Source organism: Carassius auratus, unplaced genomic scaffold (genome assembly GCF_003368295.1).
Source record: "Carassius auratus strain Wakin unplaced genomic scaffold, ASM336829v1 scaf_tig00214545, whole genome shotgun sequence".
In the NCBI taxonomy this organism is placed as follows: Eukaryota; Metazoa; Chordata; class Actinopteri; order Cypriniformes; family Cyprinidae; genus Carassius; species Carassius auratus.
In genome coordinates, this window is record NW_020527700.1 from 14034 (window position 1) to 19387 (window position 5354).

The 5354-nt window shown below is 38.6% G+C and overlaps 1 long non-coding RNA gene across 1 annotated transcript; it reads left to right on the forward strand.

Annotated features, from left to right (window-relative positions):
- Positions 1 to 491: 491 nt before the first annotated feature.
- On the forward strand, positions 492 to 5076 carry LOC113092284 (uncharacterized). The gene is made up of 2 exons (XR_003287540.1): positions 492 to 775; positions 1508 to 5076. It is a non-coding gene; the product is annotated as an uncharacterized LOC113092284 (long non-coding RNA).
- Positions 5077 to 5354: the final 278 nt, after the last annotated feature.

The window sequence follows — 5354 nt, forward strand, 5'->3', positions numbered from 1 at the left end:
GCCTGCTTTCTGCATAAAACTTTCAAAACACTTTTCAATTCAATTCACCTCATTATCAGCTGTATGTTATTTAACCAAAGCTATAATACTAATTAATAATTTGATGCACAAACTTTCGTAAGCTTTTTAAAAGGATTTGATACTTTATTCAACAAGGATGTATTAAACTGATAAAAAGAGACAGTAAGAGCGTTTACTGTATATTATGCATATGTTACAAGAGATTTCTTTAAAAAAAAAAGAAAAAAAAAAAAAAAAAGAAATGCTGTCCTTTTGAACTGTCTATTCATCAAAGAATCCTGGAAAAAAAATTATTACAACTGGAGAAATGACTGCTGAAAATTCAGCTGTGCCATCACGGAAATACAATACATTTCAATATATTAAAAGAGTACAAAAACTGTTTTTGTACATTTTTATATAATATGTCATAATATTACTATTTTTACTTTATTTTTGATCAAATAAATGCAGCCTTGGTGAGCATAAGATACTTCTTTCGAAAACATGGAAACATCCTACCGACCCCAAACTTGTGCACATTAATAATGCATTATACAGCATAAACAGACTTCATATGCAGTGTTATATCTACTGTTTGTTGATTCTGTTGCAAGTAACACATCATCTCTCGACTCTTTTCGGTCAGATCAACAAGCAGAACCAGAAGCACAGAGATTGGACCATGCGGTTATCGGAGGAGTGGTGGCCGTCGTGGTCTTCGCCATGTTGTGTCTTCTCATTGTTTTGGGACGATACTTTGCAAGACACAAAGGTAATTCAGCCCGCAGCCTTTCTTGCAGCACATTGCCAAGGTCAGTAGACTTTCTAATTATTTGGAATAAGATTCGAGATAGTTGAAGCTCTGCAGGTGCTTTGAATTGGCCCGTGGCTATGACCACATTAAGGCCGCTATCCCTCTGAGTGCACCGTGCTGTTGTGTTCTGTAATATAAAGTGGGCACAGCATCTCCGCTTTTCATCAGGGCTACTGCCTTCATTATCACCCGACAGACTGAGAGGATGGGAATAATCCCACTCGGAAATGAAGTTTGAAGTGGTTCGCTTATTCCCACCACCTTGTAACACTTTCCAAGGTTAATTCTAAAGTGCAAAGTCAAACTGAACCCAAACCTGGAGAGGATTTTATAGAAATTTCCTGAATTATTAGCCACAAACGGGTTTATCTTTCTAAGTGTGTGTCAGACTCAGTTTTCGTCTCTTTTCTAATAGCGCTCGATCTAGAGGGTCAGATTATTATTATCATATTTGGGGACGTATTGCCTGTTGTTCTCACACATGAAAGACAACCAAGTGCAGCATGGTTAAATGAATGCCTTATTTATGGTCAAGTAAAGTCCCTGGAATTGACCCTCACTCTAAATTAGAGAAGCTTCTCCAGATGGTCTTTAATCTCTTTTAAAACCCCGCTATTGCATCAATCAGAGGCCCCCGGGGTGCTGGAGATATTGCTTTTATCAACACGGTTTTCTTTGAAACCCATACAGGCACCTACTTCACACACGAAGCCAAGGGGGCAGATGATGCAGCGGACGCCGACACAGCCATCATCAACGCCGAAGGGGGCCACAACAACTCGGACGAGAAGAAAGAGTACTATATCTGAGTCCCGAGGCCTCTGTTGTTCTTACTATTTAGTTTTGTTTTGGGGCGGGATGGGGCGGGGCATGGGGAAACTGTGGGAAGAGTTTTTGTTTATTTGTTTGATTTTCTTTCCTGGGGATTGAATGAAGTAGAATGCTATATGGGCAGCTGAGAAGATGTAGGTATTTGTGTTAAACAGCGGGATCAGGGTCGGGGGTGGGGTTTGGGGTGGGCAGGATACCAGACGTTGCCAGATATGAGTGTAGAAAGCATCAACACACAGCACCTCCCCAACTGCTGGTATTTTTTCGTTCATTTCTTGACCATTTGCAGAAAATTCTGTGCCTTGTTCTGAATTTCTTTTCTTAGTCATGCTTTAAAAGCCATCCATCGTGTCACACCCAAACCCCCCTCCCTGAAAACACACATACACCACCATCTCTGATTATCGACTTTATCAGCTTTCCTATGAAGGTACATGAGCGCACACCTCAATACATTCCCACATACTGTGGGCATCTCCATCAAAACATCATATCCTCTGTACTCAGCAGGCCTAGTCACATGACAGCATTTTGATTTACTCAAGTCAGCAGCATCATGAAGGGAAGTACAAGCAGCTTCCTTCCTTCCAGTCCCTCAATAAGTTGATGTGACCGGCGGAGAATTGATCTTGAACATTGCACCTGTTTTCATTCTGACAGGCTGCATCTGCATCGCTGCAGAATGATTATATCTTCGGTTTAAATCATTTTTTTTTTTTTTTTTTTATACTGAATGTGCCAGTACATTTGAAGAATTGCTACTGCTTGGAAAGAGCATAGGTGCAGACAAACACTTCCTGCTACACTGCACCTTCGGAGGCTTCTCATCTCGTTCTGCTCTGCTACACACAACCGAAAGCCCTTGCAGGTATTTATTGTTTTGGTATAACGATGTCTTAGGTTTCCTCAGCATTTCCATCCAGAAATGTTTTCGCACATGCCATAATGACGAAACAGTCGCCGTCACTGAAAAAGGTCTAAATGCTATGGCTTATGTTTAAATTTTTTTTTGTCTAATGCTGTAGTTTCCCACGCAGGGCTGGTGAAGATGACCCTCTAGCACACGTAAATAACTACCTAAAATAGTGTCAAAGCAAGAATTTTTGGAGTTTTAGAGCCTGTTTTGTTAGGTTGAAGGGAGGAAGCGCCACAACCATCATGTTTGTAGATGAACAGAGAGAAAAGATTTGGAAATGATTTGATTACAATAACTTTACTACCTTAAAATGCATTTTAACGGCCAAAAAACATCTGCATTTGTGTATCTTGTTTGTAGGGCGAGACAGTGAGGATGTGACATTGATGTTAAGCAGTCCAACAGGTGTGTAATGGTATATGATTGCCTGTCAAGTTAATTGCCTGTTTGTTCTTCCTCAGAGGGAATAGTGGTAATCGCAACTAGCTTTTCCTAGTGCTATTAGTATTTAAATGTAAACTGCCCAAATATCCCAGACTCGTTGGTGCGAAAAAGCACCACGGCGACATAATTTCCTCTTGAAGTGTACACTGTGTGTGTTTTATTGTTTATAATTGCTGTAAGTTGCTCCTCCGGGTTCCTCTTTATGCATAATATTCCTGGGCTTCAAATGAGGTTAGTTTGAATGGAGACCGAAACAGTCTTATTACCAATACAGTTTGAAAAAAAGAAGTCGAAAGAGCTTTTAATAACATTCCAAATATTTTAGGACAACCACCTGCAATTTAATTAGCCACATTTGTGGATTTTCCCCTTTATTTACAGTCGTTGTCAACACATGACGCTAACCAAAAAACTCATACTCTCTTCTCTCCTGTGAGCGCATTAGACATTTCACCAGAGCCTAGCTTCAAACGCAGCGTACACAATGTAAGGCGGCTTAGATTACTAAAGTACTTTTCCTAAAAAGAAGTATTTCTTCTCATTTCCTCATGACTCTCTCTGTAGTGTAAGTGAACTTAAATGCCATAGTTTAGGCCCTGCTGAACTCAACCTCAGTGTGTAAATAAAACTGTGAGGCTGAGGGGGGAAAACACACTCTTCTTTATATTTCTTTTCTTTAAAAAAAAAAAAAAACACAAGCATCTACTGAGACGTTTTAGGGTATGTGCATTAACCATGAGAAACACTTTGGACGCTTTTGGACTTTTGACGTAGAATATAAATCCGAGGGAATGTCTTGCAGCTTGATGGTTGCCGTTGCAGTTGAGATATACAGTTGTGTGGCTTGTGCTTAACTAGTGAGCATCATTTAGCTTTGGTCTGGCAGCTTCTGAACAGGATTTCAGATATCCCTTCTTCACTTTTGCATATGTGAGAGACATGACATCAGTATACTAATTTGTGGTATTTAGACTGGGCCGATGTACACTTTGTTCAGCTTGTTATGTTAGACCTGTTTTAATGTGATTAATGTGGTTTAATCCACTCTAGTAGGCATCTGAGGACTTCGATGGGAACACACGGTCACGCCAGTGATCTGTTTTGTCCTCTTGTACAGCAAGTTTGGAAAAGGTCTAATTGAAAGTGTCCAAATATAACTGCTTGTTTTGAGATGTGAACTGGGTACGGTTTCGGTTTTGTCATTTCTGTTGTCGTGTTTGATTTTGTTGCTTTAACAGTGCCCCTTGTTCGATGCTGATGGAACTTGATTTCTTTTATTTGAACTTGACAGTTTCATTTAAGCCCTGTCTCAGGTTCACGGACAATAAATGGTATGTTTGCATCTCAGGTAGAATGCAAAGTTACGGCCCCCGATTAAGAAAGTGGAAATTACATGCAAACCGGATCAAGCTGGATCTCAAATCTAATGGTGAATTTTACGTTAGAACTATCTGTTATGTATTTTCTGTTGTTGTTGTTGTTGTTGTTGTTGTTGTTGTTTATTTGGTGCATTGTAAAATGTGTATGTAATGTACACACTATGTTGAGTATTATCTTTTTTTAGACCTACTTCACACAGAGAGGACAGGAAAGGACAAACCAACTGCTCTCATGATAAAATTTAATCATTTTATGGCTTTTAGAAACAAATAAAAAACTAAGCATGAAGGTTCACTTGTAAATCTAACCATCAGTGGGAAATGTACAAATTAAATTATACAAATTCACCCCCAATTCGGCTAAAAAGTCAAATAGTTCAGAATTGCCGTGAGAGTGAGTTGGGGGCAAAGAAGTAACATTCTGAAATCAAAGTCGACATGTTTCTCATTCTGGTTCCAGATAGTTTGGAAAGTTTTGAACGTTTATCATTTATTGTTTTTAGGTTGGTTATTTTTTTGTCTTTCTGCTGTACTTGGGCAATGTTACTGTGTATTAATGAAGAAAAAACGATATCCACATTCCCATACACATTTTGTATTTGTTCATATTAGACATTTTTACAAAAAAAATAAATAAAAAAATGGAGAGTTCTTGTCTTAATAAAAAAGAAAAGAAATTAATGTTCAAAGTAATGCTTGGTTTTGGTGGTGTTATTTCCTGTGTTACATGACATGAAAATCGTATTCATCTTTTAAAGGTTAAGTCAAACTTCTGAAAGACATATATTTTGCTGTCGACAATGATATACACCGCAGCGGGATCTGAATTGATTTAAAAACTGGCAGAATCTCATCAGGAAAATGTGGTACGTTTATCCTGCAGAATACTTGTGGCATTAATATTTGAGATCCACCGTCGTCCATGCAGGTTTTTCTCACAACCCTTCAAAGAATGAGTTATATTAAA